Source organism: Cavia porcellus, unplaced genomic scaffold (genome assembly GCF_034190915.1).
Source record: "Cavia porcellus strain 051 isolate PalLab524CR breed Dunkin Hartley unplaced genomic scaffold, mCavPor4.1 scaffold_11, whole genome shotgun sequence".
Classification (NCBI taxonomy): domain Eukaryota; kingdom Metazoa; phylum Chordata; class Mammalia; order Rodentia; family Caviidae; genus Cavia; species Cavia porcellus.
In genome coordinates this window covers 82,335,908-82,360,373 of record NW_026947494.1, presented here as the reverse complement: position 1 = coordinate 82,360,373, position 24,466 = coordinate 82,335,908, and the positions used below count along the sequence as shown (strand labels likewise).

The window sequence follows — 24,466 nt, the reverse complement described above, 5'->3', positions numbered from 1 at the left end:
AGGTGCTTCCAGGATAAAGAGGAACTAGGGGAATTTACAACCACCAATTCAACTCTACCGAGATTACTGCAAGATATTCTAAAAAGGAAAAATACCAAGATTCCAGAAACAGTGGCAGAGAGTCCACAATGAATGGAGCAGAAAGCAAAATGAAGACAAACTGATAGTGACAGAAAAAGAGCTCAACAGAAATGAGGCAGAGAAGGTTGGATGGTAGAAACAGCCATTTTGGAGAAAACAAGACATCATAATAGCTAGTGCTGATTTAATATCCTCTTCTTTTGAAGTCCCATCAAGCTTTTGTTCTTCTGTCTCCATCGGTTTTAATCTGTTGTATCTTATTGGATTTTATTATATATGATAATATAAACAAAAACTTTTATACACAAGGAGATTATACAGAAACCATTGTTCATTTTCTGTTAGTTGATTCTAAATACACTGTAGTACTGTCATTCTCTTGAATGGTTTTACATTGTCTTGATATGTTTGATGCTACAGTATACGAAGTTATACCCAAAGATTTTAAGGAAAGAGACACTATGGTAACTACTTTTATGTCGAGATTATCTTGTGGTGAAACATTATTTTGCTTAAATGGCTATGTTTTGACCTGCGCTGTTTTGTTGTTATGCACTCTTTTTTATCTCAATCTCCTTTTCATTATCTACTTTTTCATTTTACCCTATTAAGGGAAAAATAAATAAAAATAGCAGGATATATTATAGTAACCCACTTTGATTTCCTATTAACTTGATTCGAAACCCTGTATTGCTCTCACCATCTTGTTTTGACTGATTTTCCTCTATTCTGTTATGCTTGATAGTACCGAGTTTAAAAGTATAGGCAACAACTATGAAGACAATCAGATTCATTATGACGCCCATTCTGGTTGACTATTATCTTCTTTTGAAGTCCTCTAATGTCTCCAATGTTTTGGTTTTATTGGTCTTATTCTTTACTGTTTTGTTCAATTTTATTATAACTGATGGTATGCGCAATTCTTTTTAAGATAACAAGAGGCATTATGGTAACCATTGTTGATCACCTAGTATTTTGTTTTTACATTATGTATTATGTCCATCCTTTTGATTTGACTGACTCTATTTTGTTATGTCGCATTTGGTTTTACTTTCTTCAAAAAAAAGTAATAAGTACTGTGGGAGTAATAAAACCCAAAATGTGTAATTGTCAGTGTACAAAAGAAAGGAAAAGAAAGTGCTCTAAAGGATGTAACTGCATATATATTTAAGTGTATAAGATAACCATATTACTGAGTTTTGTTGGATCATTGAACAAAACTGTTTGCAGTCTCACTGTTTGAAAGTTCCCTCTATATGCTTTAATTTTGTAACTATAACAATTATTTCTAAGATGACAATATGTAATTAACTAGTGATTTCCTACTGTTTATTTTTTCTGAAATTCTGTATAACTTGTACCCTTTTTCTTTTTTTTTTTTCTTTTTTCTCCTTAAATAAAAAAAAGGCTGTTAGAGACAGATAACCTACAGAAGAAGGCCCATTAGAATAACGGCAGACTTCTTAACACAAACCATCAAGTCAAGAAGAATATGGAGCGAAATATTCCAATCCCTGGAAGAAAATAATCTCCATTCCAAATTGATGTACCCTGCTAAACTGTCTCTAGAAATTAAATTTTTGTACAGTGGTCTTATATGTCTTTTTTGTTTCAAGTGTTTATAGGAATATGTTTTGTTTTGCCTTGCTTTGTTTTGTTTCTCCCTCTAATATAGAAAGGATAGAAATACATGTTAAGACTCATGCATGTGTAGAATCTATAAACAATTTATGAGAACTGATCATATGACATATGATGAAATGAACAGATACTTTGAAGAAAAAGAGACACTAAAATACCCAGTGCTGATCCTGGAGTGTCATCCTGTGAAACCCAGCAATAGTATTATTCTTTGTTCAGAGTGATATTAGCCTGCTTGGTGTTATTCAGTCTCAACATAATTGAAGATATGGTTAACTGCACATATGTTTAAGTGTATAGGATTGATAACCATATTTCTAAGTTTTTGTTGGATAGTTGAACTGGTTGCAATTTCACTGTTTGAATCCCTACTTTATAAGCTCCACTTTAGTATTGTAAATAACTATTTGTAAGAAGACAATCTGTAATCATCAACTAGTGATTTCTTACTGTTTAGCTTTTCTTTGAAATTATGTATTATTTCTACCCATTTTGTTTTATTTAGTCTTTCTTTAAATTAAATTTTAAAAAAAACAGACACCACAGTACCCAGTGCTGATCACATAGTATCATGATGTGAAATCCAACAATACTATTATTCTTTGTTCAGAATGATTTTAACCTGCTTTAGTTTGTTTAATGTAAACACAAATGAAGATATGGATAACTGCATGTATGTTTAAGTGCATAGGATTGACAACCATGTTACTAAGTTTTTGTTGGACAGTTGAACAGAACTGTTTGAGCTGTCACTGTTTGAATTCCCACTTTACATGTTCCACTTTTGTATCTTGAACAACTATTTGTAAAACGACAATATGTAAACATCAACTAGTGATTTCTTACTGTTTATGTTTTTCTTCTCTGAAAGTATGTATTATTTCTATTTTCTGTTTTGTTTAGTCTTTAAATAAAATTTTAAAAAAAGAAAAATAAAGATTAAAAGCAAAGCTGAAGGACAAAGGAGGATTACTCAAGCCTTGGGAAACTGAAGACAGGAGGGGAAGAAAAGGAAAAAATGAAACAAGAAGAAATCTAAATGTTCACACTCACAAAAAACAAAAACGAACAATCAAAAAACTCACCAAAACCAACAGCAGAGACAAAGAAAGAATTTCTCTGTGATTTCAAGCCTATCATGGCTTGTCTCACTCAGAGCACAGCTGTGCTGTCTCTGGTAGCAGAGTCAAGATCTGTGCTGGATGACCCAGCAAGCCTGCCACAGAGTTAGGGCAGGGTGCCAGTTTTGGTACTTTCGGACCCACAGAAGTTTGGCTAATCATGGTGTCTGGTTGTGGTGCTGGGGCCTGAGTCAGTCAGCCGACAATTCTCTGGGTGTCCTTAGCAGGCCTGGCCTTCACTCCCTGACCCTGGACATCTCCTGAAGTTGTCTCTTCACTCAGTCATTATGGGATTTCAACACTGGGTGCCCTGAGATGAAGCTAACCCCTGGCTGCTCTGAGCTCCAGGTCCAGCTGGCCTCTTCCTCACATGGTACCTGTCCTCTTCAGGGGATACAGCAGTCTCTTGGCCTGGAGTCACTCGCCTGCCGCTGTAGCTCACAGCATCCACTGCTCTGTTCCACTGGTGGGTTCCTCCCTGGAGTCACCACCCTCACTGTGTCCCTGCGGATTTGATCCTCTTCTCTCCAGACACAAGCTGAGAGCCAGGTAAAAAGTACAGATTGCCTCCTCCTCTTTTCTGCTGTGGGTCAGTCTTTTCATTTTCTCTGTGGGCTCCAATTTTCCCTTCAGATCCTTCCTGCATCCCAGAGATCCATCATCCTCTTTTTCTTCCCCAAATTGTTTTACAGTGTCTGAATTCTCAATCTTGGAAAGGTCAGTTTGCCGTTGTTTACTGCTTTGCCAACTTTTCAGTTGAATTGAAAAGAAGCCATTTGTCTTGGTTATTTTTCTCTCATTGCTGAGACAAAATACCTGGGGCCCAAAATGAAGGAAGGAAAGGTTTATTTAGCTTATAATTTTTGGAGGTTGTAGTCCATACTCAGCTGGCTCCAAGGCAGGGTGGTGTGGCTAAGGGGCAGCTGTTCATGGCAGCTACAAGTGACAAGAGGGAACAGGGTGAAAAGGGCAAAGCAGGCTTCCCTCTCTTACATGGTATTCCACCTACCTGTTCCTGGGCAGCACTCACACCACCAATCCCAGCGCTAGACAGACAACCAATCACAAATGCTAGATTCAGCCGCCTCCATGACTGGCTGAGGCTTGGGGGCCATCCAAACATAAATCAAACACCATTGTATATCGGGTACCTACTCCCTTTGTGTTGGACACACTGCCTTTCCTGATGGGTATCTTGCCATCCTTTGGACATAGCTTGAAAACATTTTTTTAAAACTTTTGTTTAAAATCTCAGCTCTACTAAGCAGTTATACTTTTTGACAATGCATAGAGGCAAGTTTTAAAAGAAACCCAAGTAGACCTTACAAAAAACTGAAAAGTACTAAACTAACCATTTATTTCCAACCCACTTTTTAAAATTAGGCATTCTAAATATATATATGCCTGGCTCATGAGTTGCCCTTCTTTGTGCTCTCATCTTTCTGCACATGACAACATTTTAATAACACAGTGCATATATTAAATAGCACAATCATTTAATGGGATGTTTCTTTGACATCTCCCTCACTAAACTGGCATCCAGCAGACCAGTTCACCCATCTGGGGTTATTGATGCATTCAATGTGCTGAATTAGGCCTGCTTTTCAAAATTGTTTGTTGAACAAACAAATTGTCATTTTCAACTCCGGGCTTGGTCCTCAGTCTAATGAGGTAATTTTTAATTCATAGCACTAGTCCTTAATCAGATCAAATCTTCTCAGACCCACTTTTACTAAAAGAAATAGAAATAAAAACCCTACTGGGATACTCAGTTTTCAGTCACATCCTTGCCAGTGGTCATGTAAACTAACATGATTTTGATGGAAGGCACTTTGGCAATGTTTGTCAAAATTCCAGATTCTGGGAATTTCTCTCACAGAATTCTTCAGGCTTCAAAGATATGTGTAAGAACTTTCACTGTGGTGTTGTGTGACTAGCCAAAGACTGGGAATGGCCTGTGTGCCCACTCTGAGGGATCAGTTCAAGAAATCATATATTCATACAGAAAAGTCCAGAGGAAAAAGCATTACGCAGCTTGGTATGTATCCGTAAAACATATTAAGAAACATTATATTCAAGACTGCATGCCTGCAATCCCAGCACCTGGGAGACCTAGGCAGAAGGTTGGCTGCATGTTTGAGGCCAGCCTGAACAATATAGTGAGTTCAAAGCCAGTTTGAATTAGAGGAGATGCTGTCTCAAAAAACAAAACTGTATACTGGCCAGGTATGGTAGTGTACAACTGTAATCCTAGCTGCTCAGAGGCTGAGGCAAGAGGATGGCATGTTTGAGACTAGCCTGGTCAATTTACCAAGACTATGTCTTAAAACTAAAATTTAAAATAGCTCTGGCTATGTAGCTCCATGCATAAGTGCTTGCCTAGGGTGTGTGAGGCCCTGGGTTCAATCCCCAGTGTTACAAGGACTGTTTGGGGACACCATCATATATTATTACAAGATGAAGACAGGGACACACTAGTGTGCACTTGCACGGCCAGCTCTGAATGGATTTACAGAACACTCGAATTCTGCTTCAGGGAGCAGCCCGGATAGGTGAAGGGAGCTTCTATCGCTCCCAAACAGAAAGTGCCCTGCAGCTCACCATTTTCTTGCTGATCCTAGGATGAATCTGAGGTTCTCATGGTGCCTATGAGGTGTTTGGTGACAGAACCTTCCTGCTTCCCAGCCTTGGGTTCAGCCTCTGGGTTCCTAGTTGCCTTTAGTTCTGGGAAGACTACAGCCTATTGCATCTCCTCTGGAGACCCTCCCCGCAGCATCCTCTCACTTAGCCCTTCATCAGGTGACCTTTCCCTGCTCCCAGGTGAGTCCTTCCTCCCCCACACGACTTCTCTGGGGAACCGCACTTCCTGACTGTTCCACTCAGAGGCGCCCCAATGACTAAGCAGTAAACCATGCCTAGTGTGGATATTCTGTGCCCTGGGCCTGGCACAAAGCATTTCCTCCCTGCACACAGTGGGAGAAGAGGGGAAAGGGAAGAGATCAGGGAAGCAGAAAAGCAGCAGGAGCCAAGTACCTGGGGCCAGCAGTGCACCAGTACATTACTCCTCATCAGGAACCAGGATAAGGGCTCAGCATCTGTCATCTACTTGAACCTTCTACTGTGAGCTCGGTGGCCTTAGAATCTATAATTTTTCTTCTTTTTTGAGACAAGGCTTTGCAATACAGTTCCAGCTGGCCTTGGACTCACTGTGTGGCCCAGGCTGTCCTCTAACTCCAGGCAATCCTCTTGCCTCAGCCTCCCAAGTGCTGGGATTACAGGCATGCAATACCACACTCAGTTCTAGATTTTATAATTGATAGAAACTGTATATTTTGGTTCAATTAATGAACACATTTGTCAAAGCCACTGAATATTTTTTTCTTTTGTCAAGGACTGTTATCTGAATGTCTCTTGTCTCTTTTCCCTTACCACCTGAACAGCAATAGCATGTCACATAAAAAGCAATGATTTCAATCTATTATGAGTAGGACAATATTTCAATATATACACATTAGGACTTTAGCTTTTGTTGTTGTTGTTGTTGTTTGTACTGGGAGTTGTACCCAGAGCTATTTCTCCAGCCTCTTTCTGTTTTGAGATAAGTTCTCTCCATAACTCACTGAGTTGCCCATGCTGAGCTTAAACTTATGCCTTTCCTGCCTCAGCCTCCCAGAGTGCTGGGGTTACAGGTGCGTGCCACCCTGCCTGGCTATTTTTAATATTATTTTTAAAAGCTACATCAATGCTATCTTTAAACATAAATCAGATGGTCATGTGTTGCATTTAGGGTAAGAAGCAAGTTCCTTACCCCGCCTCCAAATCCCTGAGGGAGAAGCCACCACCTGCCTCCTGTGCTGCCCCTCGGGCCTTCTGCCAAGCTGTCCTTGTCCCTGAGAGCTGTCACTCCACAGCACTTCCTGGAATGCTATCCTCACTGGGGCAGCAACCAGGAAAGCCTTTCTTTTTTTTTTTTTTTTTTTTTATCTTTTTCCTTTTTATTGGTACCAGGGATCGAACCCACGACTGCCTGCTTGCAAGGCAGGCGCTTATGCTGCTGAGCTAAATCCCCAGCCCCTAGGAAAGCCTTTCTAATCCCTCTGGGGCAATGGGCTCTGTGGATCCCAGGAGCTCCAGGCTGCTGGCTATCTGGTGTAGGGGCTGCACTTGCAGCTGGGCCTGAAAGCCAGGCTGGACTTCAGACTCCAGACACAGCAGTGTTCAAGGACCCCGTGCCCTTGGCCTCTGAGTCATTACAGTGCAAAGCAATGGCTGCTCGCCCCTTTCCATGCCATCGGGTTTTGAAGTGATAAATTTAAATATTTGTAAAGTATATAATGTTTAATCTTCTAAAAAGCTGAACATATTCGTTGGAAATAAAATACCAACTCAATCTGATTCCTGCCTTTGTTCCTTTAAAAAATATGTTCAAGGGCTGGGGATATAGCTCAGCAGCACAGTGCCTGTCCAACAAGCTCAAGGTAATAAATTCAATTCCTGGGACAAAAAAAAAAAAAAAAAAAAAAAAAAAAAAAAAAAAAAACCAAAAAAAAAAAAACTTCATGAGTCCATTAACAGTGGGAAATAGTGCAGTGTTTATTTTTCTCTCAAAAATCTATATTTTTATTCCATCCTTTTCCCCCCTCCCAATGTCATATACTTTTACTTTCAAAAGTCTGCTATTAGTAGACCTGTTGTCTTTCTGCACCAAAATATGTATGCACATTTTAATTAAATTTTCAACATTTCTTGTGATTTCAATTCTCAAATTGTTAAAGTTTCTATAATTGTAATTAGTTATTATAATTATCAGTAGTACACAGCAAGAAGTAGTAGCACATGCCTGTAATCCCAGTACTCAGAAGGCTGAAGCAGGAGGCTTACTATGAATTCAAGGCCACTTTGGGCTACATAGGAAGTTTAAAACCAGTCTCGATTACATAGCAAAACCCTGCCTCAAAAGAAAAAATAAAAGCCAGGCATGGTGGTACACACCTGTAATCCTAGCATTTGGGAGGCTGAGGCAGGAGGATCACTGGAAGTTCAAGGCTGGTCTGAGCTACAAAATGAGTTCAAGGCCAGCCTGAACTGCATAGTGAAACTCTGTCTCAAAAAATAAACAAATAAATAAAAAAGTAGTACAGCTGATTAGAAATATAAATGATGGTGGCCAGATATGGTGGTACATACCTGCAATCCCAGCACTTGGGAGGCTGATGCAAGAGGACTGCCAAGAGTCTGAGGTCAGCTGGGCTACATGGTGAGTTCAAGTCCAGCTCTTTTGGAGACCCTGTCTCAAAAACCAACCAAAAAGAAAGAGAAAAAGAAAGAAAAAAGGGGAGAGAAAAAAAAAACTGTGGTATTGGGCATTAAATCCAGGGTATTCTATCACTGAGCTACAGCTGAAGAATCTTCCTGCCTCAGCCTCTCAAGTAGCTAAGATTACAGGCCTACAGCATGATGCCCAGTGAAACAGTTCTCCAAGTTAGATATATGGGGGCTGGGGATTTAGCTCAGCGGCATAAGCGCTTGCCTTGCAAGCAGGCAGTCGTGAGTTCGATCCCTGGTACCGATAAAAACAAAAAAGACAAAAAAAAAATTTAACTAAGTTAGATATATGGAACTATGTTTTCAGTTGGTTTCTGCATGTTTGAATATTTATTGTCAGAATGACAGTTTAGAATTGGTTCTATGCCTATTTGGTTATAGATGTAAGTCTGAGAGATTTTTTTCATCCAGATAAGTAAATAGGGAAAAATATGTTGTTATAGCAGCATTATTCAATTCTCTAAACTTCCACATTTTACATCAGAAATCACGAAACAATGTATCACTAAAAATCATTATTAATGCTCTACTTATATGTCTTAATCCAATCATATTGATATAAAATCACTGGGAACTACTTGACTTGCAAAAAATTAATCAGTCATTAAAGTCCACTACTTAGGGAGTCTTCCTGGTGTTTAATGTCCTGGTGGTCTTTACATTCAAGAAGGTGCAGATTTTATATTCACACCACAGAAAAATTTGGGAGGAGTGGAACGCATTCATCCTGACTTTCTTAAATGGTGGGGTGACTTTCTGTTTTACCTTTCTTTGTTTCTCTAGACAGGATTTCACTATGTGGTCAGGCCAACCTAGAACCTGGAATTCTCCTGCCTCAGCCTCCCAAGTACTGGGGTTACACCAATATGTTCTGCCCTCAAGGACAGATGATTAGAGGAAAGGTCAGCAGGGAACCCACTCAACCCCTGGACCAAGAACAAATCTTCAAGCAGCAGAAGGTAGGAAACAGCACGGTTCTTTCTCCCTTCTGCTCCATGGAGCTGTAGGTCTGTCAAAAAGCTATATATTCAAATACTTCTCCACCTCTCCTGTTTACAGAGTTTGTGGTCTGTGAACTATTGTAAACTCTTGTCAGATTATACAAAATAGTACTAGGAAATCCAAAGGTGTTGTATCCAGTGGATCTGGTATCTCGGGGTCCTAAAGCAGTCACCCTAGCTGGGCCTGATACTCTCTCCCACATAGAAAGAGGAAAGGGGGGTGGAAAAGAGAATCAGCACAAGACCAAAGCTTCATGGCGGGAATACACAGTACAAAGCCACTCTGGAGGAGGACAGGCCTGGAGCTGGTCATCACTAAGCACCACCAGCCAGTGGTCCTATTTTATGGGGTAGAGGTCCCCTGTCCTCCCTTGGAGGGTCACAACTTGACTGGTTACTGGACTTTTTGCTGGGGGGCTAGGTTTGGGGTTACAGGGGGATTCTGAGGGCAAAGGGAACCTACCCAGAGGAGCTCAATGGCTCAGTGCTGGCTGTGCAGAAGCAGGCATTAAACCGCAGGCTGTCAGTTCAGCTGCTTGTTGAGCCACAGAAACTGTTTTCTTTCTACTTCTTAGAGGATCCTGGCTCCCTAAACTAACCCCCGTGAGGAAGGTGTCTGTCCCTACAAAGGTTTCCTACGAACACCACAATCCGGTAGGAAAAGCTGAGACTCGAGGGGCAGCGGGAAGCCAAGGCATCAGGGTCTCTTTCAGATGAGACCTGGCGGGACCCTGAAGGATGTGTTCTTGTGAGAACATTCTCTTCCATCATTTGGGGTGCTGATGGGGCAGTCCTCCTTTCTAGGCCTCTCTGCTGATTCCGGGCAAGGATGACGCTCAGAGCGATGCTGGGAGTGCTAGCAGTATGAGGAGAGCCGTGTGGCTGAGTCCATGTCCCATCAGTCCACACCACACCCAGGCTCTTGGCCTGTGCACTTTCCCTGGATCCTGACCATGTTCCCTGATCTTAGTCTTTAACCAGGGTGCTGTCTTGGTGGAATCTGGGAATCTGGGACCTTCTCTAGAGGCTTTACCCATTAATCACTCTACCTGGCTCCCCAAATGCAGTCCTGAACATGCTTGAGGAAGTTTCGTTAGTGCTTGAGTTTCCTTTGAAATAAATGTCATTGTTCCTAATTACACTTACCCGCATACGGAGAACCATATTCTGCAGTGTCCACTAGTCCCTGAGGTGAGGTTGCTCCCGCCCGTCTTCACATCAGCTCAGCTCCTGAAGTGCACACACAGCGGCAGGGAGGAGTCCAGAGTCGGTTTTCTTCTCGATCCTGCCCAGGCTCACCCCTTGCTCATGCATCCCGGCTCAGCGAGTATATTTGCACTTCAGCTCAACCCAAGGGCTTGAGAGCTTTCCGGGAAGAGTCTGCCCTCCTTTCCAGATGAAGACAGACCAACAGAATTAGGGTTTCTTTTCCACACCTTTAGATTTTTCTTTTTCCTGCCATTGCTTTTCTCAGCATGATTTTTAGCTTTTTTGACCTTCCCCCACATCCCTGCAGATATTACCCCTATATCATCGCTTTGTCTAGCTAGCAGTCCGCCAATGTGTTGTTCTGGCATCCTGTAATTCTGAGGATTTCTGAGGCCCCAGGAGGTAAATACCAAAGCCATGAAATCTACAGACACAATATGGTCCTTTCAGGAGAGAGGACGTGTTTACTGGCAAGGAATAACGCTCACCTGGCTGAAGGGCAGCATCTCTCAGCTTCTTATGCTTTGTTTTGCTCCATTTATTTTCCACAACCACAGCAACCCTTAGCCTTTCCAAAGCTAAACAATCTCCACTCTGGGATGTTGAGGCAGGAGGGTCATGAGCTTATCCCCAGCAATTCAGTAATTTAATTGGAGATCCTGCCTCAAAACAGGAGATTAGCAGATGGGGATTTAGCTCAGTGGCACAGCGCCTACCTGAGTTTGATTCCCAGTACCAAAAAAAAAAAAAAAAAAAAAAAAAAGCAATGGGGAGGGATTAGCCAGGCATGGAGGCTCATGTTTGTAATCCCAGCATTCAGGAGGCTGAGGCAGGAGGATGGCCATGAGATGGAGTTCAAGGCCAACTGGGTTACATAGTGAATTTAAGACCAACTTGAACCAGATAGTGAGACCCTGTCTCAAAAAGGAAAAAAAAGGGTGAGGGGAGCTGGGGACGTATGGGGATGGCCCTGGGTTCAATCCCCACTACCGTAAAAACAAACCCTTAGCATCCTCTGGTTTCCCAGTCTCTGGTTGGGAAGAAAGCAACCTCTTGGGCCATTAATCGGGCTCATTGCCGGTCGACCTGTCTCTGCCTGACTGCCTCATTCTGGTAGCTTCTTGGCAGACACTCATGCTTGAAGCCTCCTCCAACCACAGGACTGGACCAGGAATCAACCTGCTAGCCAGACTCATTCCCCAGAACCTGACTCCCGTGAGAATTTAAATTTCACACTTGATTCAAGTCACCCCCCAAACTTCCCTCAGCACACACTAGGTCTGTGGCCCCTGCTAAGTCCCACTGTACCGTACCCTAGTGCAGTGTTCATCTTCACTCAGTGCTCACGCTGGGAGGCCCCTTCCTGCAGGACAGCTGCAGCAGGGTTGCTCCAGGTTGGGCCTCTGGGCTCAGTGGCAGGAGCATGGGAAGGAAGGTGCCTGAGAGAAAGTGGCAGAGCAATGTGGCTCGACTCACTGAGTGGCCCCCTCTCGGCTGCACAGGAGACCCCGGGGAGTCCCAGAGTGCCCAGGTGACTGGAATGGCACAGTCATCCTGAGTGGTAGAAGTTTGCCAAAGGCTTCAAACCGCCATTGCACCTGAGAAAGGGAAGTGAGGCCAGGTGGGCTCAAAAGACAGGAAGAGTAGAAGGGCAAGGTGTGAGGCCCTGCACAGCTCAGGCTCAGGGAGCCCTGGGGGCACCGGGTGCTGCCTCTGAGTGGGAGACGGACCTGTGGTGATGGGGGTGGGAATGCCCCTGGCACGAGGACCAGAGAACAAGGAGGTCAGAAGAGGCAGCGTGGCAGAAGAGGAAAGGACAGGAACAGGAAGATGATTGGTAGTGATGGTCTCAGCTTCAAAGGAGAAGGGAGTGAGGACGCAGGGACAGGAGGTTGCCAATGGCTGTGAGCAGCTGCATCCAGTCTTTACTCTCACAAGGGGTTTTGGGGAAGGTAGGAAGTGAGCAACCTGCTAAAAGCTGCAGATGCAGTTGGGTCCTGGAAAGAGAAGTCACCCTCAGTAGCTTTGAGGTCTGGTATCCCAAGGGCCCAGGATTTCTGTGTAAGTTTGCCAAACAGGGCGACAAGATAAATAAGGACCTGGAACTTAACCTGTGCTGCATTAATTACAGATTTAATGCAACCCCAATCAGAATACCAAGAGAATTCTTCACAGAACTAGAGAAAGCAATCTTAATGTAACAGAACCCCCCTGTCATCAGCCAGTATACTTCAGTTTCTTAGTTGCACAGGTAACAGTTTCTGTTCCAGTTCTAATTGCTTCTGATCTCTTAGAAACAGCTGGTCACTCTGAAACACAGTTCGTCACTATGATACACATGATAAGAATTAATCCCCAGTCCACAAGCCATTCTGCCTCTGTACTTCCTTCTTGTTTATCCCATACAAGCCCTAGACCACTAGAGATCAGGGCCTGATATTTTGGGAATGATCCTGACCAGTGCCCATTGATGTAAATAAGACTACCTCCAAATCCTGGTGGTGTTGCAGTGTTTCTGCTTGCTGTTGTACCTGATGCATCGGCTGAGAAGGCCGACCATGCTGATCTCTGTGGTCACTGGACATGGCCCTGGAGGATAAAACAAGGATCTCTCCAGTTCTCAATGGGAAGGTGAGCTATCAAGTTTTCTCCAGTGCCTTCAGCGGTCTTGGAGGAGGATTCCTAGCTCCCTGCTGGAGCAGCTTACAGAGAACCCTGAAGGGAGGAAGACACGATCTGTCTGCCTGCCTGCCTGATTCCAGTAAGACTCCTAGGGGCACCCAAGTTAGTCAGTCTGTCAGTCCTCAATTCAAGCACAAAAAGAGCTTGATTAACTCGTGCTAGTTAAGGGCACCCTCAAGGGAAGGAGGTTGGAATGTTTAACCTCTGAGTGCCTGCTGAATGAATGAATGTGTGAGTGAAATGAACAGCATATGCAATAGACTGCTCTGTCCGTGCACCAAGACTAGGAAGCACTGGTCTCAGTGGCTGATTGGGCACTCATCTGCAGTTCTGTGCCGATTTAAAATGTAACAGCAAGCCTCACACCCTCCTTAGCTAAGTTGCACCTGTGTCCCATGAAGGGTGCAGCCAGGTGGGCATCTAAATGATCTCTATCCGGGGGCATCCACTCTTTGTCTGTTGTGCAATTATGCAAGGGTGCAAAACATATACTGCAGGGAGATAGAATGGTAAGTAATTATTAAAACTCACAGTCCCTGACTGCAGGAAAAGGGGCTTTTACAGAGTTAAAAATGAAACCAAACTGTTCCCTGCATCTCAAGGGGAAAAAAAAGGGAAAAGAGGCCCATTCTTCCCGACAGTTCTGCCGTGGCATACTCGTCAGCTACTGCAGTTGCTGCCAACACCTGTAGCTTCACTCGCCACTCCTGACTCATCTACTTCCAGCCAACTGAACTGGTTCCACTAGCTGTTGCCTGAATTCAGCCACAGAAACCCTCCCTCCAGAGCCTTCTATTTACATGCCTACCTGGTCAGGCAACATCATCTAATGCCCATCCAAGATGACCGTCAACAATTCCTTGTGAGGTTTTATATTTTGACTGAGGAAAAATTGCCCTGTAAGCCCTGACAAATGAGTTGCACCCTGTTGGGACTGAATAGACAGGACAGACTGAGCTCTATCAAATTGGGCTCCTGAGAGTCTTCAATCATTGCAAAAGTTGGGGACAAACCTGTGACTTTCCTGGTGGACAATGGAACAGAACTCTCAGCCTTCAAACGTTATGTCAGCCTGAGACAGAGAACTGCAATCCTGAAGTTCTAAGAACTCTCCTCCAAGAGGTAAACTGGGAAACTTCTGAGATAACAGTCCAGCTCACTTGGACTCAATTGCCATAAGAGATTAAAAACTCTCCCACCTTGGCTCCATGGCTATGTCGTCAAAACAAACCTGTAAGACCATCTGAGAAGCTCTCAGATTCAGCCCAAGCCAGAAAAGCTTTATCCTGTTCTTCCCAAAGACCTTGAATCTGACCTGCCTCCTCCTTAAGGTCATTGACCCTAAGCTACTCAGCCAGCCACACTGCTGCCACCATCAGTTCTGTCTCTTCCACCACAACCTTCTGCTCTACTGTCTGCAACTCCTGACTCTGTTTAATACTGAGGAATGCCACCATATTTTAGATGGGGTCCAAGCTTGGTTAAAATTCAAAACTCCCTGCCACAGTAGTTGACCCTGATGCTTGAGTGGAAATAGTCCTTCCACCAGTACAACCATCTGGGGTTGTAATGCAACAGGGGATCATGAAGCCTTAGATCAAAACTGCACTGCTCTCCTGGCAGACCTCAAAGAGAAATGCAAGAAGCCAATAAACATGTCCTGAAAAGTTACCCACTGGAGCTCCGGAAATGCATTCTGCCAAAGCAGATCCTGTGAGACCGATGGACACTTTATCAAACATCAATTCCTGTACATGCTTGAGTGCCCTACATCTCTCCTGGGATGTGATCAGCCTCCCTCACACTCAGGTCCTCTGTCCCAGACTTATTATTGACTGGTTATACCTCCAAAGGAAGACACTGGTACCTACATCAGCCTGAAATGTCTGATAATCATAACCCTAACATTTTGAGAGACTCATTTCTAGAAGTATGGACAACAGACTTACTCCAGAGCTTGCTATCAGTCATGCCCCTTTGATGATCCAGCTCTGTCCCAAGGCAACCCCCACCTGCTTCAAACAGTACACTTCTCCTGCCAGCTCAAGTTCTCTGGCTCCTTTAAAGCCAGCTCAAGTTCTCTGAGCTGCCAATACCACCACGATCGCCTTCCATGTATGTTGCCTTGGTCTTCTGCCACCTGCAGCCTGCTGGTACGTGCCTGGACCTAAGAGTGCCGTCTGTCTTTGGTTGGCTCCTATCAGCCAGCCTCTTTTTGCAACTGACCTGTACTCAACCTCTCATAAGTTCAAAAACCTGTTTACACTCTTTGGAGAGGCCCTCACAGCTGACCTCCTTGGTTTCTCAGAATGACATCCAAGTTGTTGGAAAGACACAAAAGCTCTGCTACTGTATCTGGAAGAAACTGGTTACAAAAACCCTACAAATTTCTTGCTGGCTTCTACAAAATCTGGATCCTGGAGTTCACAAAAACAACGATGCTTACGCAGATTCTTAGCCCCTGTTAGTGCTCTACCTGTGCAAATACTTGGCCACTGTTCTGATCAAAAAAGCTGACAAGCTCACCGTAGGCAAAGACCTAACTGTCTAGGTGCCACATGCTGTGTGCCATACCCCACTCTGTACCATGGACTCTTATACAAAAATTCTTACCTGACTCTTGTGGTGATAAAACCACTCAATTTTGCCACATACTTGCTCACAGAACTGGGTGCCAAAGACCATGACTCCCTGACACTGTCTGATAAACTGTTCTCAAGGTGATCAGAATTTTTAAAAATAAATAAATAACCCCCCCCCCCCGACAGAGCTGAATACACCTATTTATGGATGGAAGTAGCTCTCATAGGGCAGGCTAGATATGCCGTAGTCACCTTGGACAGTTATTTTGACCAAAGCTATCCTGCTACTGCTTCCTGCTGCTGTTTGGAAGCCTCCCACCAACAATGCAGAACCAGACTTGCTCCCACTATGTGTTCTGCAAGCTGAAATCACTGTACTGGCACCTGTACCCCTGCAGCCAGCTCAGGCTTCAGCACCTGTGTCACTGGCCCCAACCTCCCATTCCCTACCCATACTGAGACGATAATGAAAGTTTGTGGGGTCCCATGGTAAAAAGTCATCCCAGATATGACCTACTCTTAATCACTGGCAGCAACAACAGGCCTGCATTTAGAGCAGAGGTAACTCAAAACCTAGATTAAGTAGAAACTACACATAGCTTTTAACCAGTTAAAAGATCAGTGATGTCTGTAGATATTCCTGCACACACTACAACAGACCTCAGCATGCCAGATTTCAAGGTATATTACAAAGCTTCCTGGACAGAAAGAGCATGGTAGTGTCATTAGAACAGATCTGTGAATCATTGGAACAGAATAGAAAGTGTAGAAATGACCCCACAGGGCCTTGGCACTCAGGAAGCAGGAGGATCCCCACAAGCTCGAGGCCAGCCTGGCCTACACAGTCAGGTCAAGGCCAGCCTGAACTGCACAGTGAGAGCCTGTCTCAAACAAACAAACATACACACACACAAACAAACAAAAATAAAAAAACAACTCCAGACACCTTCAGCCATCTGATGTTTGACAAAGGGGCCAAAAACATTCTGGAGGAAGACAGAGTCTTTAGCAAATGGTTCTAGGAAAACTGGCTGTCCATGTGCAGAACATTGAGCCTAGACTTGTGTACATCACCAGGTACTAAACTAAAATCAAAACACATCAGGTACATAAATACTAAGGCAGAATCACTTAACATGCTAGAGGACAAAGTATGTACAACTCTTGAAGTCAGGGTTGTAGGCAAGGACTTGTTGAACAGAACCTAATGACATGAGAAATGACATCAAGAATTCACAAATGGGATCACATCAAATTACAAAGCTTCTTCACACCCAAACAAACAACCAGCAGAGTGCTGAGATACCTACAGGATGGCAAAAATAATTCTGCCACCTATGTTTCCAATAGATGACCAATATCTGGCGTATGTAAAATAAGAGAGAAATTAGATCTCCCAAAATCAAAGATCAAATATGGGCAACTGACAGGAATTGACACGTCCCTGAAGAAGGAAGAAACCCAAAGTATACATCAATTAAAGAGCAGGAGAAAAGATAGATCATAGGAAACAGGAATGGAGACAATTTGCAAATGAGAAGAGGGCCAAGAAGGGAGGGGAAGGCGAGAGGAGCAGGGAGGCAAAGAGAATCAAGACGTGTCCCGCACAGGTACCACCGACCCATGATGGACACGGTCATTATGTATCAGAAACACGCATGACTTCTTTAAACGGTGTCTGTATTGTGCTTCCAACCTGTCCAGGACCTGAGCGGCACCTGTGCTTTCATTCTTAAAGAGCTTTTCGCTGGTCCTCCTGAGGAAAGAGCAGGTTTATCAACCAAATCGTCATCTTTGGCAGGAGCTGCAGAGCCTGGCCGCCAGGGTTAGCAGTTACCCTTGTGTAGACTTTGGGTACTTTTAGGCCCCATCCCCTCAGATGAGGCAGGGAAGGGAGAGGCTGTCCTGAGGTGTCTGTGCCACTAACCTCAACTCTCAAGCTAAGAAGACCACGAGGTACACAGTGCTCAGCCTGAGCTCCCGCCTCTGCTCACGCCAGGTCACTGCATGTCCTGTGGGCACCTCAGTTACTGATGCTTCCACCACAGGCCGGGCCTGCCCTTCTCCTGTCCAGTGCATGCCCATTCCTTGCTCACATGTTGCAAAGATACACCACACAAGCAGGCCATAGCATCTGTCTCCTAGCTGGCAACCAAAACAGAACGCTTACATACAAATTCTCTATGCCAAACATCAGAGCTTACTTTGTATTAATTTAAACTACCTTGTTATAGAGTTCAGATTTCATTGGCGCCTTCAGCTTCACTGTTAAACTTGGCAGGCTAAAGGCCCACGTGCTAAAGGTCAACCCAGGGCGGTGCCAGGGGGAGGGGTACAACCTTGAAGAGGTGTGGCGTAGTGAGAGATTTTGACTTCTTTCCATGTGTGGGGTGGTTTCTCTCTGCCACATAGGCCCACCATGCTGTGCTGTTTTCCAAGGGCCAAAGCAGTAAGAACAACAATGTAATGAACCCTGGACTGGAACCTTGCAAACTGAGTCAGTGGATATCATTACTGTATAACATCATTATCCTACACATTTGCTATAGTAGAAAAAACCTAATAGGGTAACCAATACACATTTCTACAATTAAACAGAAAATGAATTGAGAAGGGAACCAAACTGATCCACCACAAAACAAAACAAAACAAAGACACGGGCAATAATGGAGGAAATGAACAAAACTAATAAAGACATAAAATGTGAGAAGCAAAGGTCACAGTAAATAAAAATTAATGGAATAAAATATGAAAGTCAAAGTCAGAGACTGAAGAATGGTGACAAAGTAGGATCCAACTCTATGCTGTCACTGTGCAGTTTAGAGTCTAAACTAGGAATAAGTGGAAAGTGAAAGGACAGAAAATACTGAAGAACACACGATTGAACAATTCTAGGAGAGTTCTATCCTGAAATTTCAATCATAAATATATTAAGCAGCAAGCAGAGCAATAAAAAAGAACTGGAATAAAACTCTAAAGTGGTTAGACCTCAGAGTTATCTACTGTGCACCATTCAGGAGCCCTAACACAGTGTTTTGTCCCAATTTTACATGAAACATTCCCTAAGTCCCATATGTGAGGTCATGCTCAGAATATTGTGAAAATCCCAAAGTATCATACAAAGTATCTTCTCTGACCACAGGGGATGAACCTGGAGTGCAGGACCCAGAAGTTGCACAGTGTTTGAAAGCTTTGACTTCACAGGAAGTATCTTCTCTAAGCAGGAAGAATGACAGGAGATGTTTGTAACCAAGAACCAAGAGGAAAATAAAAGAACTGTGTTGAAACTAAGTTGGGCTCCTGGGCTCCTGGGCTCCTGGGCTCCTGGGCTCCTGGGCTCCTGGGCTCCTGGGCTCCTGGGCTCCTGGGCTCCTGGGCTCCTGGGCTCCTGGGCTCCTGGGCTCCTGGGCTCCTGGGCTCCTGGGCTCCTGGGCTCCTGGGCTCCTGGGCTCCTGGGCTCCTGGGCTCCTGGGCTCCTGGGCTCCTGGGCTCCTGGGCTCCTGGGCTCCTGGGCTCCTGGGCTCCTGGGCTCCTGGGCTCCTGGGCTCCTGGGCTCCTGGGCTCCTGGGCTCCTGGGCTCCTGGGCTCCTGGGCTCCTGGGCTCCTGGGCTCCTGGGCTCCTGGGCTCCTGGGCTCCTGGGCTCCTGGGCTCCTGGGCTCCTGGGCTCCTGGGCTCCTGGGCTCCTGGGCTCCTGGGCTCCTGGGCTCCTGGGCTCCTGGGCTCCTGGGCTCCTGGGCTCCTGGGCTCCTGGGCTCCTGGGCTCCTGGGCTCCTGGGCTCCTGGGCTCCTGGGCTCCTGGGCTCCTGGGCTCCTGGGCTCCTGGGCTCCTGGGCTCCTGGGCTCCTGGGCTCCTGGGCTCCTGGGCTCCTGGGCTCCTGGGCTCCTGGGCTCCTGGGCTCCTGGGCTCCTGGGCTCCTGGGCTCCTGGGCTCCTGGGCTCCTGGGCTCCTGGGCTCCTGGGCTCCTACCATCACTGACGCTGACACTGACAGGAGCCCAGAAGCCCTGAAACCTAGGAGCGCAGAAACCCAGGAGCGCAGAAACCCAGGAGCCCAGGAGCCCAGGAGCCCAGGAGCCCAGGAGCCCAGGAGCCCAGGAGCCCAGGAGCCCAGGAGCCCAGGAGCCCAGGAGCCCAGGCATGACTTTGTACTTGGCAAGTCTGAACTGCAGAGGAAAGTCTTCGTGTTCCCTTGTACCACTAGACTGTGCTTTCTTGGCTTGTGCCTCAGAGGTGAGGAGTGTTCCCTGGGCTGAATCACATAGTCAGAGGTGGCTGGATCCTAATAGCTGCCCTTCCCTGGTGAGGATGGAGACAGCCAGTGCTGGTTTGTCTGGGCATTAGCATTTGGAGGAAACTTAGATATTTGTACATAGCTTGTTTATATTTACATCTCTTTTCCCTACTTTGTCAATTTATTCTATAATTTTAATTATATCGATATGGACTCACGAGTTTTTGTGGTATTGATTTGGTGGCTCACTGAGCAGCAGTGTGTGCAGAGGCCTTGAAGGCCAGCTTCCTCCTAACTTTGCCCCCTTGAGAAGCAGGAAGGCCAAGGTTAGAGGCCGGCTTGGGTGGGTGGTTTGAGACAGCCTTGCTTCTCACATCCCTGGTTCCCCAAGGTCCTGTCTCCTCACATTGAAGACATGCTCAGTACCCTAACTGTGGCTGTAAGTTCTGGGTGCACCCATAGCTTCCCTTGGCTTGGCCCCTTGTTGAACCGGAAGCTGTCACCATCACTAAACCTGAGCTCTAGCCAGGCTTTACCTTAGATAAGGGCTGAGCTTTACCTTGGAGAAAGGCCATCTGCTGTGCCAGACTTGGGTCGGAGCACTGGGCATGTAGGTGGCTGTGGCAGAGGCAGCTGCGATTGAGGTTCCAGAAGGGAAAAGACACGGGTGACATTAGAAGCTGCCTGGGAGCTGTCCAAGATGCCTGAGGTCCTGTTTGTGAGAAGGATCCCCAAAGGCTGCCTGTGCTGGGCTCCAGGAGGCTGGCTGACCTGAAACAGAGGGTGGGGCCAGGCCTAGAGCTGGAGCTGCCAGGGCCCAGAAACGGAGACCATGGGTAGAGGTGGCTGCTCCGTGCTGCTGCCCATCAGCGGCCCCCAGGGTGGGCAGGGTGCTGGAGGAACACTAAGAGCGCCGTTTATGTGGGGGCGCACCAACGCTCAAGCTCTGTCCTAGCCAGGAAGAGGCTGCCCTCTTGCTGCCCCTGGTCCTTGCCACATTCAGCTGTGCAGATGGGAAGGAGATCCCACTGGTGCCAGGGGGAGGCGCTGGAAAAAGAGAATTGTGTGGGGCTGCCACATATGCGGAGGTCGGCCCAAAGGTGGGCCCCACCTGGAGACCAGAGCCCATGGCTATGGCTATGCTGCCACTGGGCGGTGCCACAGTCATCTGCACAGATGGGAAGGAGTTCCCACTGGTGCCAGCCGGAGCCCCCTGGGAAAGAAGATCAGGTGGAGGTGTGGTATCCATAGGCTCTACACCAGTGTCAGTCCCTGACTGGGGAGCAGAGGATGTGCCTGTGGCTGTACTGCCACTGGGTGGTGCCATAGACATCTGTGCAGATGAAAAGGAGTTCCCACTGGTGCCAGTGGGTGCACCCTGGGGAAGAGGATCAGGTGGAGGTGTGGTATCCATTGGTTCTACACCAGTGTCAGTCCCTGTCTGCAGAGCAGAGGATGTGCCTGTGGCTGTGCTGCCCCTGGGTGGTGCCATAGACATCTGTACAGATGGAAAGGAGTTCCCACTGGTGCCAGCCGGAGCCCCCTGGGAAAGAGGATCAGGTGGAGGTGTGGTATCCATAGGTTCTACTCCGGTGTCAGTCCCTGTCTGGGGAGCAGAGGATGTGCCTGTGGCTGTGCTGCCCCTGGGTGGTGCCACAGTCACCTGTGCAGAGGGGAAGGAGTTCCCATTGGTGCCAGTGGGAGGCCCAGGAATAAGAGAATTGTGTGGGGGTGTAATATATATAGGTGTTGCCCCAAAGCTGTGCCCCATCTGGGGCCCAGAGCCCATGGCTATAGCTGTACTGCCACTGGGCGGTGCCACAGTCATCTGTGTAGATGGGAAGGAGTTCCCACTGGTGCCAGAGGGAGGCCCCGGAAGAGGAGCATTGTGTGGAGGTATGACATATATGGAGGACGGCCCAAAGCTGGGACCCACCTGGGGACCAGAGCCCATGGCTATGGATGTACTGCCACTGGGCGGTGCCACAGTCATCTGTGTAGATGGGAAGGAGTTCCCACTGGTGCCAATGGGAGGCCCCGGAGGAGGAGCATTGTGTGGGGGTGTGACGCAAAGCTGGGCACCACCTGGGGACCAGAACCCATGGCTATAGCTGTACTGCCACTGGGCAGTGCCACAGTCATCTGTGGAGATGGGAAGGAGTTCCCACTGGTGCCAGTGGGAGGCCCCGGAGGAGGAGCATTGTGTGGAGTTATGACATATATGGAGGACGGCCCAAAGCTGGGCACCACCTGGGGACCAGAGCCCATGGCTATGGATGTACTGCCACTGTGCGGTGCCACAGTCATCTGTGTAGATGGGAAGGAGTTCCCACTGGTGTTAGTGGGAGGCCCCGGAAGAGGAGCATTGTGTGGAGTTATGACATATATGGAGGACGGCCCAAAGCTAGGCATCACCTGGGGACCCGATCCCATGGCTATGACTGTACTGCCACTGGGCGGTGCCACAGTCATCTGTGCAGATGGAAAGGAGTTCCCACTGGTGCCATTGGGAGGCGCCGGAAGAAGAGAATTGTGTGGGGCTGTCACATATGTAGAGGTCGGCCCAAAGCCGGACCCCACCTGGGGACCAGATCCCATGGCTATAGCTGTACTGCCACTGGGCGGTGCCACAGTCATCTGTGTAGATGGAAAGGAGATCCCACTGGTGTGAGCGGGAGCCCCCTGGGAAAGAGGATCAGGTGGAGGTGTGGTATCCATAGGTTCTACACCAGTGTCAGCCCCTGACTGGGGAGCAGAGGGTGTGCCTGTGGCTGTGCTGCCACTGGATGGTGCCATACTCATCTGTGCAGATGGGAAGGAGCTCCCATTGGTGCCAGCGCGTGTACCCCGGGGAAGAGGATCAGGTGGGGGTGTCGTATCCATATGTTCTACACCAGTGTCAGTTCCTGACTGGGCACCGGAGCCCATGGCTATGGCTGTGCTGCCAAGGGGCAGTGTCACAGTTGGCTGTGCAGAGAGGAGGGAGCTGCCACTGGTGTCAGGGGCTAGAGGCCCAGAAAGGAAAGGATCAGGTGGAGGTGTGATGTCCATTGGAAGCTCTATTCTTTTAGTGTCTGTGTGTACAGCAGATGCTGTAGCTGTGGCTGGAGATGTCAGTGGGTTCCCAGAGCCCAGGAAGGGCTTCTCCTTTCTGTTCTTACTCTTCCCTGCAGGCACAGTGCATGGAGGTCCAGTCCCTGGGGCAGCCATGGGAGCAGAGCCCAAAGGCTCCATGTATTTGTTATCTTTGGGGGCCTTCTTTCTGTTCTTACCTTTCCCTGCTGGAATGGTGTCTGGAGGAGCAGTCCCTGGGGCAGCCATGGGAGCAGAGCCTAAAGGCTCCCTGCTTTTCTTATCTTTGGGGGCCTTCTTTCTGTTCTTAGGTTTCCCTGCTGGAATGGTGTCTGGAGGAGCAGTCCCTGGGGCAGCCAGGGGAGCAGGAGAGAAAAGCCCTGAGAGGTCAAAGACCTCAGGGGACTTGTCCCTTTTGTTCTTAACCTTCCCCACTGGATTGGTGTCTGGAAGGTCAGTCTCTGAGGAAGCCAGAGGAGCAGAACAGAAAAGCCCTGAGAGGTCAAAGACCTCAGGGGACTTGTCCCTTTTGTTCTTAACCTTCCCAACTGAATTGGTGTCTGGAAGATCAGTCTCTGAGGAAGCCAGGGGAGCACAGCAGAAAAGCCCTGAGAGGTCAAAGACCTCAGGGGACTTGTTCCTTTTGATCTTAACCTTCTCCACTGGATTGGTGTGTGGAAGATCAGTCCCTGGGGCAGCCAGGGGAGCAGAGCAGGAAAGGTGTGTGGGGTCCAAGACCTCAGGGGCTTTCTCCCTTTTCTTCTTACGCTTCCCTGTTGGAATGGTGTCTGGAGGAGCAGTCCCTGGAGTAGCCAGGGGAGCAGAGCAGAAAAGCTGTGTGGGGTCCAAGACCTCAGGGGCCTTCTCCCTTTGTTTCTTACTCTTCCGTGTTGGAATAGTGTCGGGAGGAGCAGTCCCTGGGGCAGCCAGGGGAGCAGAGCAGAAAAGCTGTGTGGGGTCCAAGACCTCAGGGGCCTTCTCCCTTTTCTTCTTACCTGTCATAACCTTCCCTGTTGGAATGGTATCTGGAGGAGCAGTCACTGGGGCAGCCAGGGGAGCAGAGCAGAAAAGCTGTGTGGGGTCCAAGACCTCAGGGGCCTTCTCCCTTTTGTTCTTACCCTTCCCTGTTGGAATGGTGTCTGGAGGAGCTGTCCCTGAGGCAGCCAGGGGAGCAGAGCAGAAAAGCTGTGTGGGGTCAAAGACCTCAGGGGCCTTCTCCCTTTTGTTCTTACCCTTCCCTGTTGGAATGGTGTCTGGAGGAGCAGTCCCTGGGGCAGCCAGGGGAGCAGAGCAGAAAAGCTGTGTGTGGACAAAGACCTCAGGGGCCTTCTCCCTTTTGTTCTTACCCTTCCCTGTTGGAATGGTGTGTGGAGGAGCTGTCCCTGGAGTAGCCAGGGGAGCAGAGCAGAAAAGCTGTGTGGGGTCAAAGACCTCAGGGGCCTTCTCCCTTTTCTTCTTACCCTTCCCTGTTGGAATGGTGTGTGGAGGAGCAGTCCCTGGGGCAGCCAGGGGAGCAGAGC

The 24,466-nt window shown here is 47.1% G+C and overlaps 1 long non-coding RNA gene across 1 annotated transcript; it reads right to left on the bottom strand.

Moving 5' to 3' along the window:
• Window positions 1-2,425: 2,425 nt before the first annotated feature.
• LOC134478032 (uncharacterized) lies at window positions 2,426-8,433 on the bottom strand. The gene is made up of 2 exons (XR_010050373.1): window positions 8,031-8,433; window positions 2,426-3,659 (listed from the first exon to the last, which is right to left on the bottom strand). It is a non-coding gene; the product is annotated as an uncharacterized LOC134478032 (long non-coding RNA).
• Between the last annotated feature and the right edge of the window lie 16,033 nt (window positions 8,434-24,466).